This window comes from Peromyscus californicus, unplaced genomic scaffold (genome assembly GCF_007827085.1).
Source record: "Peromyscus californicus insignis strain IS unplaced genomic scaffold, ASM782708v3 Scaffold_10__1_contigs__length_136768540, whole genome shotgun sequence".
In the NCBI taxonomy this organism is placed as follows: domain Eukaryota; kingdom Metazoa; phylum Chordata; class Mammalia; order Rodentia; family Cricetidae; genus Peromyscus; species Peromyscus californicus.
Genome location: NW_026294391.1, coordinates 62,908,964 through 62,922,484, shown reverse-complemented (window position 1 = coordinate 62,922,484; position 13,521 = coordinate 62,908,964).

Sequence of the window (13,521 nt, the reverse complement as noted above, 5' to 3'; positions counted from 1 at the left end):
TATCCATTCTTTGGTTGAGGGGCATCTAGGTTGTTTCCAGGTTCTGGCTATTACAGATAATGCTGATATGAACATAGCTGAGCATGTGTACTTGTGGTATGATTGAGCATTCCTTGGGTATATGCCCAAGAGTAGTATAGCTGGGTCTTGAGGTAGATTGATTCCCAATTTTCTGAGAAATCGCCACATTGATTTTCAAAGTGGCTACACAGGTTTGCACTCCCACCAACAGTGGAGGGGTGTTCCCCTTACTCTGAATCCTCTCCAACATAAGCTGTCTTCATTGTTTTGGATCTTAGCCATTCTGACAGGTGTAAGATGATATCTCAGAGTCATTTTGATTTGCATTTCCCTGATGACTAAGGATGTTGAGCAATTCCTTAAATGTCTTTCAGCCATTTGAAATTCTTCTGTTGAGAATTCTCTGTTTAGCTCTATAGCCCATTTTTTTAGTTGTATTGTTTGGTATTTTGATGTCTAGTTTCTTGGATTCTTTATATATTTTGGAGATCAATCTTCTGTCAGATGTGGGGCTGGTGAAGATCTTTTCCCATTCTGTAGGCTGTCGTTTTGTCTTATTGACTGTGATCTTTGCATGGGGACCATTCTTAATCAAACTACCACATCTGGAATATATGAGCTAAAAAATTTAACATCAAGAAAATTCAAACTGTTGTTCAATATATTAGTCATTTCTCAAAAGAAGAAATACAAATGCTGTATGTTGGTTGATAAATAAAATGCTGATTGGCCAGTAGCCAGACAGGAAGTGTAGGCAGGGTGAGCAGACAAGGAGAATGCTGAGAAGAGGAAGGGCAGAGTCAGGAGTCGCCAAACAGACAGAGGAGGCAAGATGACAAGGCAGAACTGAGAAAAGGTACCAAGCCACATGGCTAAACATAGATAAGAATTATGTGTTAATTTAAGTGTAAGAACTAGTCAGTAATAAGCCTGAACTAATGGCCTAGCAATTATAATTAATATAAGCTTCTGAGTGATTATTCTATAGACAGGCCACGGGACTGTGAGGGCTTGGCAGGACCCAAGAAACTCTACGACTATAGTCAGTATTTTTGCTTGAAACATCAATCACAAGGCCTACACTTGTCTGCACCAGGTCCTCTGTGTACATATTATAGCATTCAACTTAGTATTTTTTATTGTGTTTGAGTGAGTCTCTGATTTTTGTGCCTTCTCTTGGATCTTTGTTTTATGTTATTGTATTTTATTTTGTTGTGTTTTAAAAAGTAAATAGAGGCAGAAGTAGCCCTGCTTGACCAGAGGCCATGCAGGGACCCAGAACCCTAGGCAAGAACCCACCCTCAGACCATCAACACTTCTTCAGAGGTCACCCAGCTTTCCATAACAGCCCCCCTCCCCTTGTCACCCACAACTGTCCCACCACTCCTGCAGTGGTCTCCTGCTCTACCAGAGGTCACACAGTACTTAGAACCCCAAGTAAGGCCCTGTTCTGCAGACTATCAATACTCCTTAGAGCTCACCAAGCTTTCCCCCAACAGCCACCCCACCCTTATCACCATATCCTGGCCCACAACCCTGGCAGAAGCCCCCTGTTCTACCAGAGGTCACACAAGTTCTGAGAACCTCAGAACCCCAGAGGCAACACTGGTACCCAGAACCCCAGAGGTCAAGCAGGCTTCCCAAATCCTGGATGAGGCACCCTACTGGAGCAGAGTTGCTGGTCACCAGAACCACAGGCCACTCAGGCCAGAAGACCAGAAAGGAAACAGAGACCAAAAGAAAAAACACCCATTCATCAAAGACAAACTCTGAAATCAGCACCTAAACCTATAATTACCCCAAACCCAGTTGCATAGAGGCCAGCATACGAACACAATCAACAGCAGCCACAGCAATGTGTCACCACCAGAGTCAGCTATCCTACTATTGGGAGCCCTGAATATGCTAATGCAGCTGAAGCACAAGAAAATGACCTTAAAACCAGCTTTATAAAGGAAAATGTATTTAACAGTCTTAGCCCCCTATGAATCTTGTGACCTGCAGTGATGACTTGTGTGGCAGGAGATGCCCACCAGTGCAATAGTGGTATTTATTTCCTTAAAGAAGAAATAAATCCCTTAAAGACATCCAGGAAAACACAAACAATTGGAGGAAATGAATACATCCCTTAAAGAAAGCCAAGAAAAAAAAACAGCTGAAGGAAATGAACAAAACTGTTTAAGACCTGAAAATAGAAATAGAAGCAATAAAGAAAACACAAACTGAAGGAATCTTGGAGATGGAAAATCTAGATAAATGAACAGGCACTATAGACACAAGTATTGGCAACAGAGTACAAGAGATGGAAGAGAGAATCTCAGGTATAGAAGATACTACAGAAGAAATTTATACATCAATCAAAGAAAATGATAATTCTAAAAAGTTCCTGACATAAAACATCCAGGAAATCTGTGACACTATGAAAAGAACAAACCTAGAACTAATAGGAATAGAAGTAGGAGAAGAATCCCAACTCAAAGGCCCAAAAAAAAATTGTTCCTGTTCATAACACTTTTATTGATTATTTGAGAATTTGACATCATGAAACCCAATCACACTCACTTCCTAGTCCTCCCAGGTCTAACCCCTACCCTTGTGACCTTCCTCCCAGGAGGGAGAGGGAGAAGAAGGAGGAGGAGGAGGAGGAGGAGGAGGAGGAGGAGGAGGAGGAGGAGGAGGAGGAGGAGGAGGAGGAACAAGCACAATTTGTGTTGCCCATATACTCACTAGAGCATGGTCAAACTCCAGGTTGCCAGCCCCTAAAAACAAAACAAACAAACAAACAAACAAATCAAATCAAAACCTGAATCCTTCCCTACCCACAACTTCAAGAGAAGCTAGCAATCGTGGGGAGCTAAACTTTAGCATCTTTATACAATATCCATAAAATATTTTTATTTATCTAAAATTTTTAAAAATTCATTTTACATACCAACCACAGATCCTCCTCTCATCTCCTCTCATCCCTCCTCCTGCTCCCCCAAGCCTCCCCCCGACCTACCCCTATTACCTCCTCCAAAATTGTAAAGCTTCCCATGGGGAATAAGCAAAGTCTGGTACATTCATTTGAGGCAGGACCAAGCCTCTGCCCCCTGCATCAAGAGTGAGCACGGCATCCCACCATACGTAATGGGCTCTAGAAAGCCAGCTCATGCACCAGGGATAGATCCTGATCACACTGCCAGGGGCCCCTCAAACAGACCAAGCTACACAACTATCTCCTGTATGCAGAGGGCCTAGTCTGATCCCATGCAGGTACCACAACTTGTCAGTCTGAAGTTCATGAGTTCCTACAAGCTGGGTTCAGTAGTATCTGTAGATTTCCCCATCATGATCCTGACACCTCCCTCCCCCCCCCCCCCCCCCCGCTGCCCCCCCCCCCCCCCCCCCCCCCCGCTTGCTCATATAATCCCTCTTTCTTCTCTGACTGGACTTCCAGAGCTTGACCTGGTGCTAAGCTATGGATCTCTGCAACTGCTTCCATCAGTTACTGGATGAAGGCTCTGTGATGATACGGAATTTACCAATCTGATTACTAGGGTAGGCCAGTTCAGGTACCCTCTCCACTATTGCTTGTAGTCTAATAGGGGGTCATCCTTGTGGATTCCTGGGAATTTTCTTAGCGTTAGATTTCTCCCTTACCCCATAACGTCTCCCTCTATCAAGATATCTCTTTCATTGCTTTCCCACTCTGTCCCTCCCCCAGCTTGACCATCCCATTCCCTCATGTTCCTTTCTTCTGTTCCCTTCCTTCTATTTCTGCTCCCATCCCAAGTTTACTCATGGAGAGCTCATCTGTTTCCCCTTCCCAAGGCAATCCATGTGTCCCTCTTAGGGTCCTCCTTGTTTCCTAGCTTCTCTGAAGCTATGGGTTGTAGTCTGATTAGCCTTTACTTTATGTCTAGTATCCACTTATGAGTGAGTGAGTACATACCATGTTTGTCCTTCTGAGTCTGGATTACCTCACTCAGGATCATTTTTTCTAGTTCCATTCATTTGCCTGCAAATTTCATGATGTCATTGTTTTTTACTGCTAAGTAGTACTCCATTGTGTATATGTGCCACATTTTCTTTATCCATTCTTCAGTTGAGAGGTATATAGGTTGTTTCCAGGTTATGGCTATTATGAATAATGCTGCTATGAACATAGTTGAGCATGTGTACTTATGGTATGATTAAGCATCCTTTGGATATATGCCCAAGAGTGGTGTCACTGGGTCTTGAGGTAGATTGATTCCCAGTTTTCTGAGAAGCCACCATACTGATTTCCAAAGTGGCTGTACAAGTTTGCACTCCCACCAACAGTGGAGGAGTGTTCCCTTTGTTCCACATCCTCTCCAACATAAGCTGTCTTCAGTGTTTTTGATCTTAGTCATTCTGACAGGTGTCAGATGGCATCTCAGAGTCGTTTTGATTTGCATTACCTGATGACTAAGGATATTGAGCAATTCCTTAAATGTCTTTTGGACATTTGAAATTCTTTTGTTGAGAATTCTTTGTTTAGATCTGTAGCCCATTTTTTGTAGCCCATTTTTAATTAAATTGGTATTTTGATGTCTATTTTCTTTAGTTTTATATATATATATATATATATATATATATATATATATATATATTGGAGATCAGTCCTCTGTCAAATGTGGGGTTGGTGAAGATATTTTCCCATTCTGTAGGCTGTCGTTTTGTCTTATTTACTGTGTCCTTTGCTTTACAGAAGCTTCTCAGTTTTCGGAGGTCCCATTTATTAATTGTTGCTCTCAGTATCTGTGCTATAGGTATTATATTTAGGAAGTGGTCTCCTGTGCCAATGCTTTCTATGCTACTTCCTACTTTATCTTCTATCAGGTTTGGTGTAGCTGGATTTATGTTGAAGTCTTTGATCCACTTGGACTTGAGTTTTGTGCATGGCAATAGATATGGATCTACTTGCGGTCTTCCACATGTTAACATCCAGTTTTGCCAGCATCATTTGTTGAAGATGCCTTTTTTTTCCATTGTACAATTTTGGCTTTTTTTCTCAAAAATCAGGTGTTCATAGGTGTGTGCATTAATGTCAGGGTCTTCAATTTGATTCCATTGGTCCACATGTCAGTTTTTATGCCAATTCCAAGCTGTTGTTATTACTATTGCTCTATAGTAGAGCTTGAAGTCACGGGTGGTGATGCCTCCAGAAGTTGCTTTATTGTAAATTATTGTTTGAGCTATCCTAGGTTTTTTGTTTTTCCATATGAAGTTGAGTATTGTTCTTTTGAGGTCTGTGAAGAATTGTGTTGGGATTTTGATGGGGATTACACTGAATCTGTAGATTCCTTTTGGTAAGATTGCCATTTTTATTATGTTGGTTCTACCTATCAGTGAGCATGGGAGATCTTTCCATTTTCTGATATCTTCTTCAATTTCTTTCTTCAAAGACAAAATTATTGCCATACATGTCTTTCACTTGTTTGGTTAGAATTACCCCAAGTATTTTATATTATTTGTGGCTATTGTAAAGGGTGATGTTTCTCTGATTTCTTTTTTGGCCCATTTATCATTTGTATATAAGAGGGTTATTTTTTTTGAGTTAATCTTTTATCCTGCCACAACACTGAAGATGTTTATCAGAGGTAGCAGTTCCCAGGTAGAATTTTTGGGATCACTTATGTATACTATCATATCATCTGCAAATAGCAAAAGTTTGATTTCTTCCTTTCATATTTGTATGCCCTTGATCTTCTTTTGTTGTCTTATTGCTCTAGCTAGAACATCAAGTTCTATATTAAATAGATATGGGGAGAATGGACAGCCTTGTCTTGTTCCTGATTTTAGTGGAATCATTTTGAGTTTCTCTTTATTTAATTTGATGTTGGCTGTCAGCTTGCTGTAAATTGCCTTTATTATGTTTAGGTATGTTCCTTGTATTTTTGATCTCTCCAAGACCTTTATCATGAAGGGTTTTTGGATTTTGTCAAAGGCTTTTTTGGCATCTAATGAGATGATCATGTGGTTTTCTTTCTTTCAATTTGTTTATATGATGAATTATATTGACAGATTTTCGTATGTTGAACCATCCCTGCATCTCTGTGATGAAGCCTACTTGATCATGGTGGATGATTTTTTTTATGTGTTCTTGGATTCAGTTTACCAGTATTTTATTGAGTATTTTTGCATCAATGTTCATGAGGGAGATTGGTCTATAATTCTCTTTCTTTGTTGCATCTTTGTGTGGCTTGGGTGTCAGGGTAACTGTAGCCTCATAGAAAGAGTTCAGCAATGTTCCTTCTGTTTCTACTGTGTGGAACAATTTGAGGAATATTGATATTAGCTCTTCTTTGAAATTTTGGTAGACTTCTGCACTGAAACCATCTGGCTCTGGACTTTTTTGTTGCTGGAAGACTTTTAATGACTGCTTCTATTTCCATATGGGTTATAGGTCTATTTAAATTGTTTATCTGGTCTTGATTCAATTTGGGTATGTGGTACCTATCCAGAAAATTGTCCTTTTCTTTTAGATTTTCCAAATTTTTGGTGTACAGGTTTTTGAAGTATGACCTGATGATTCTCTGTATTTCTTCATTGTCTGTTGGTCTGTCTTTCTTTTTGTTTCTGATTTTGTTAATTTGGTTATTCTCTCTATCTTGTTGATTTTCTCAAAGAACCAACTCTTTGTCTCATTGATTCTTTGTACTGTTCTCTTTGTTTCTATTTTATCGATTTCAGCTCTCAATTTGATTATTTCCTGCCATCTACTCTTCCTGGGTGAGCTTGCTTCTTTTTGTTCTAGAGCTTTCAGGTATGCTGTTAAGTCACTAGTGTGAGATTTCTCCAACTTCTTTCTGTGGGCATTTAGTGCTATGAATTTTCCTCTTAGCACTGCTTTCACAGTGTTCCATAAGTTTGGGTATATTGTACATTCATTTTCTTTTTTTATGAACATTTTTATTTTATAATTAATTTAATTTTACATATCAGTCACGGATTCCCCTATCCTCCCTCCTCCCACCCCCCAGCCAACCCTCCCCCAATCCATCCCCCATTCCCACCTCCTCCAAGGCAAGGTCTCCTCTGGGCAGTCAGCCCAGCCTGGTAGATTCAGTTGAGGCAGGTCCAGCCAGTCCCCTCCTCCCTGCACCGAGGCTGAGCAAAGTATCTCAGCATAGGCCCTAGGTTCCAGAAAGCCAGCTCATGCACCAAGTTCAGGTCCTGGTCCCACTGCCTGGGGGCCTCCTAAAACAGTTCAAGTTGAATTCTAGAAAGTCTTTAATATTTTTCTTTATTTCTTCCTTAACCCATCGGTGATTCTGTTGAGCATTATTCAGTTTCATTGAGTTTGTGGGCTTTCTGTAATTTGTGTTGTTGTTGAATTCTAACTTTAAGCCATGGTGGGCTGATAAAATACAGGTTTTTTTTAATCTGTTGAGATTTGCTTTGTGATTGAGTATGTGGTCAATTTTAGAGAAGATTCCCTGGGGTGCTGAGAAGAAGGTATATTCTTTGTGTTTGGGTGGAATGTTCTATAGATGTCTGTTAAGTCCATTTGAGTCATAGTATCTATGTTCTCTTAGTTCTCTGTTAAGTTTCTGTCTGGCAGACCTGTCCGTTGGTCAGAATGGGGTATTGAAGTCTCCCACTATTAATGTGTGGGGTTTGATGTGCGATTTAAGTTTAGTAACGTTTCCTTTACATGTGTGTGTAACCTTGTATTTAGTGCATAAATGTTCAGAATTGAGACTTCATGTTGATGAATTTTTCCTGTGATGATTGAGTCCATTGATATTAAAGGATATTAATGACCAGTGATTGTTAATTCTTGTTATTTTTTGGTAGTTGTGTGTGTGTGTGTGTGTGTGTGTGTGTGTGTGTGTGTGTGTGTGTGTGTGTGTTTCCCTTCTTTGGGATTTGTTGGTGTGGGATTATCTATTGCCTGAGTTTTTGTGGGTGCATCTAACTTCCTTAGGTTGGAGTTTTTCTTCTAGTGCTTTCTGTAGGGCTGGATTTGTGAATAGGTATTGTTTAAATCTGTTTTTGTCATGGAATATCTTTTTCTACTCTATCTATGGTGATTGAGAGTTTTGCTGGGTATAATAGTCTGGGCTAGCATCCATAGTCTCTTAGTGTCTGCATAATGTCTGTCCAGGACCTTCTGGCTTTCAGAGTCTCCATTGAGAAGTCCAGTGTTATTCTGATGGGTCTGACTTTGTACATTACTTGGCCTTTTTCCTTTGTAGCTCTTGATATTCTTTCTTTATTCTGTATGTTTAGTGGTTTGATTATTATTTGGCAAGGGGACTTCTTTTTTTTGGGGGGGGGAGGTCCAGTCTATTTGGTGTTCTGTAAGCTTCTTGTATCTTCATAGGCATTTCCTTCTTTGGGTTGGGAAATTTTCTTCTGTGATTTTGTTGAATATATTTTTCTGTGTCTTTGAGCTAGTATTCTCCTTCTTCTATCCCTATTATTCTTAAGTTTGGTTTTTTCATGGTGTTCCAGATTTCCTGGACATTTTGTGTTATGACTTTGTTGGCTTTAATGTTTTCTTTGACTGATGAATCTATGTCCTCTATCATATCTTCAATGCCAGAGATTCCTTCTTCCATCTCTTGCATTCTGTTGGTTATGCTTACATCTGTAGTTCCTGTTCGTTTACTTAGATTTTCCATTTCCAGCATTCCTTCGGTTTGTGTCTTCTTTATTGCCTCTATTTCAATTTTCAAGTCTTAAACTGTTTCCTTCACCTGTTTGATTGCTTTTTCTTTGTTTTCTTGACTTTCTTTAAGGGATTTATTCATTACTTTCATTTTTGATTTGTCTTTTCCTCGATTTTTTTAAAGAGAATTTATCATTTCCTCTTTAATGGCCTCTATCATATTTATAAAGACATTTTAAGGTTGTTTTCTTCTGCTTCTTCTATGTTGGGATGTTCAGGTCTTGCTGCAGTAGAGTCATTAGGTTCTAGTGGTACCATATCGGTCTTTATGTTGTTGAATGAATTGTTGCACTGGCATCCACCCATCTCTTTCTCCAATCAATGCAAACGGTGTCTGTGTCTGAGGAAGCCGCTCTTGGTCTAATTGGCACTGATGGTGTTTGTGTCTTGAGGAGTTGCTGGGGCCTTGGGGGGATGGGTGGGTTGGGGGTCAGAGTGGGACTTGTAGATTGTAGGGTCCAATGGGGGGTGGTAAGGCTTGCCCACAGGAGTCTTGCCTGCTGGGCCTGCAAATGGGACTGCAATGGATGGAGTTATGGGGGCACATATTCTGCCCCTGGCCCTAGGGTCTAGAGGCTCAGGTGACAGGCTAGGAGAACAGTCACTCACCTCTTGGTCCAATCAGAGCTGACAGAGTCTGCTTCTCAGGGAACAGCTGTGGTCTCAGGGGATGGGTGAGTTTGGGGATGGAGTAGTGCTTGTAGATTACAGGGTCATATGGGAGGTGGTAAGGCCTGCCCACAGGAGTCTTGCCTGCTCGTCTACATTGGGGCTACAATTGGTGGGGGTATGAGGGCATAGGTTGTGCCCTTGGGTCTAAGGTCTAGAGGTTGGGGTGACAGGCTGGGGAATAGTTACTCACATCTTGGTCCAATTGGAGCTGATAGAGTCTGTCTCAGGGAGCAGCTGTGCTCTTAGGGAATGGGTAAGTTTGGGGGATGGAGTGGGGCTTGTAGATTACAGGGTCAGATGGGAGTTGTGGTACTCAGGCCTGCCTGCAGGATTCTTGCCTGCTGGCCTGCAACTAGGTCTGGAATGGGTGGGGTATTCCAGAATTTTTTTTTTCTTTTTGGTTTTTGAGACAGGGTTTCTCTATGTAGCTTTGGTGCCTTTCCTGGAACTCAGTCTATAGCCCAGGCTGGCCTTGAGCTCACAGAGATTCACCTGCCTCTGCCTCCCGACTGCTGGGATTAAAGGTGTGAGCCACCACCACCCAGCCAAAAAATATTTTTAACAAAATCATAGAATAAAATTTTCTTTACTGTGGTAGTTTTAATGTAATTGCCACCATAGGCTCATTGGGAGGGGCACTATTAGGAGGTGTGATTTTGTTGGAGTAAGTATGGCCTTGATGGAGGAAGTGTGTTGTGGGGGCCCACAGAGGCTCCCTAGTAAGGCCTTACTCAAGGTCAGAGAATCTGAGCTTGCTTTACTCAGCAGGGCTGCATAATAGGATGATTTGGCCAGGGTCGTGATTACCAGGTGTTTTGAAGGGTCTACACTTGGCTATACATTGTGCTTTGCTCTTGAAAGGGGGAGGTCTTTTGCCTGTCCCCTTGGTAACATATAAAAAGCCCATTAGAATAAAACTCAAGGCTGCTGACCCAGGATCCTCCCGAAGCTATCCTGTGTCTTTCTCATGTCTCCGTCTATATTTGTATCTAATACTTCCTCATTCCTCACTCCTCCCCCTAAGAACCTTTTGACAGGTGAGAGCTGGCCTCCAACAGTGTGTCACTGTGGAGGCAAGTTTTGAGGTCATTTATATGCTCAAGCAACACCCAGTGTCTCAGACCACTTTATGTTGCTGGTGGATCAAGATGTAAGACTCTCAGCTCCTTTTCCAGCACTATGTCTGCCTGATGCCACCACATCACACTATAGATGGAGAAAACAAGATATTCCATAGCAAAGTTAAATTTAAACAATATGTATCCACAAATCCAGCCTTGCAGAAGGTACTAGAGAGAAAACTCCAACCCAAGGATGCTAACTACACCCATGAAAAAACAAGAAATAAATAATATCACACCAACAAAACAAAAAGAAGGAACACAGACACACACACACACATAAACACACACTACTACTACTACTACCACCAACAACAACAAAATAACAGGAATTAACAGTCACTGGTCATTAATATCTCCCAATATCAATAAACTCAATTCCCCAATAAAAAGATACAGGCTAACAGAATGGGTGCAAAACCAGGATCCATCCTTTTACTGCATACATGAAACAAACCCCAACATCAAAGACAGATATTACCTCAGAGTGAAGGGTTGGGAAAAGATTTTTCAAGCAAATGGACCCAAGAAGCAAGCTGGTATAGCTATTCTAATATCTAACAAAAGAGACTTCCAACCAAAATTAATCAAAAGAGATGGGGAGAGACACTTCATACTCACCAAAGGAAAAATGCACCAAGATGACCTCTCTAATCTTAACATCTATCCCCCAAAGGCAAGGGCAGCCACATTTGTAAAAGAAACATTACTAAAGCTTAAGTTACACATCAAACTTCAAACGTTAATAGTGGGAGACTTCAATTACCCACACTTAGCAATGGATGGACAACAACTAAGCAGAGAAATAATGGAGCTAACAGATGTTATGAAACAAATGAACCTAACAGATATATACGGAACATTTCACCCAAACATAAAATAAAATATCTTCTCAGAACCTCACAAAACTTTTTCCAAAATTGACCACATACTTGGTCACAAAGCCTCAACAGATACAAGAAAACTAAAATAAGTGCCTGAACCCTATCATACCATCATGCATTAAAACTGGATTTCAACAATAACAGGAAGCCTACAAACTCATTTGAAACTGAATAACTCTCTGTTGAATGACTACTGGGTCAATGCAGAAATAAAGAAAGAAATTAAAGACTCCTCAGAATTCAATGAAAATGAATGCACAATATACCCAAACTTACGGGACATGGTGAAAGTGGTGCTAAGAGGAAAGTTCATAGCACTAAGTACCTACAAAAAAAAATTGCCGAAATCTCAAACTAGCAACTTAATAGCACACATGAAAGCTCTAGTCAAAAAGGAGCAAACACCCAAGAGAAGTAGCCGTCAGGAAATAATCAAATTGAGAGCTGAAATCAATAAAATAAAAACAAAGAGAACATTACAAAGAACCAATGAAACAAAGAGTTGGTTCTTTGAGAAAATCAACAAGATAGATAAGCCCTTATCCAGACTAACCAAAAGGCAGAGGGAGAGCATCCAAATTAACAAAATCAGAAATCAAAAGGGAGACATAACAACTGACAATGAAGAAATCTAGAGAATCACCAGGCCATACTACAAAAACATGTACGCCACAAAATTGGAAAATCTAAAAGAAATGGACAATTTTCTGGATAGGTACCAAATACCTAAGTTAAATCAAGACCAGATAAAGTATTTAAATAGACCAACAACCCCTAAGGAAATAAAAACAGTCATTAAAAGTCTCCTAACCAAAAAAAGACCAGAACCAGATGGTTTGAACACATAATTCTACCAGATCTTCAAAGAAGAGTTAATACCAATACTCTTTAAATTATTCCACACAATAGAAACAGAAGGAATGTTACCAAACTCCTTCTATGAGGCTACAGTTTCTCCGATTCCCAAGACAAACAAAGATGCAACAAAGAAAGAAAATTACAGACCAAACTCCCTCATGAACATTGATGCAAAAATACTCAATGAAGTACTGGCTAACCAAATCCAGGAACACATCAAAAAATTATCCAACATGACCAAGTAGGCTTCATCCCAGGGATTCAAGGATGGTTCAACATATGGAAAATCTGTCAATGTAATACACCATATAAACAAACTAAAAGAAAAAAATCACATGATCATTACATTAGATGCTGAAAAGGCCTTTGACAAAATCCAATACCCCTTCATGATAAAGATCTTAGAGAGATCAGGAATACAAGGAACATACCTAAACATAATAAAGGCAATTTACAGCAACCCGACAGCCAACATCAAATTAAATGGAGAGAAACTCAAAATGATTCCACTAAAATCAGGAACAAGACAAGGATGTCCGCTCTCCCCATATTTATTTGATATAGTACTTGAAGTTCTAGCTAGAGCAATAAGACAACAAAAGGAGATCAAGGGAATACAAATTGGAAAGGAAGAAGTCAAACTTTCACTACTTGCAGATGACATGATAGTATACATAAGTGACTCCAAAAATTCTACCAGGGAACTCCTACAGCTGATAAACACCTTCAGCAATATGTCAGGATACAAGATTAACTCAAAAAAATCAGTAGCCCTCCTATATACAAATGACAAACAAGCTGAGAAAGAAATCAGAGAAACATCACCCTTCACAATAGCCACAACTGATATAAAATACCTTGGGGTAACCTTAACTAAGCAAGCAAAGGACCTGTATGACAAGAACTTTAATTCCCTGAAGAAAGAAATTGTAGAAGATATCAGAAAATGGAAAGATCTCCCATGCTCATGGATAGGTAGGATTAACATAGTAAAAATGGCAATCTTACCAAAAGTAATCTACAGATTCAATGCAATCCCCATCAAAATACCAACACAGTTCATCACAGACCTGGAAAGAACAATACTCAACTTCATATGGAAAAACAAAAAACCCAGAATAGCCAAAAGGATCCTGTACAATAAAACAAACTCTAGAGGCATCACGATCCCTGGCTTCAAGCTCTACTATAGAGCTACAGTAATAAAAACAGCTTGGTACTGGCATAAAAACTGACATATGGACCAATGGAATCGAACTGAAGACTCTGACATTTATCTGCA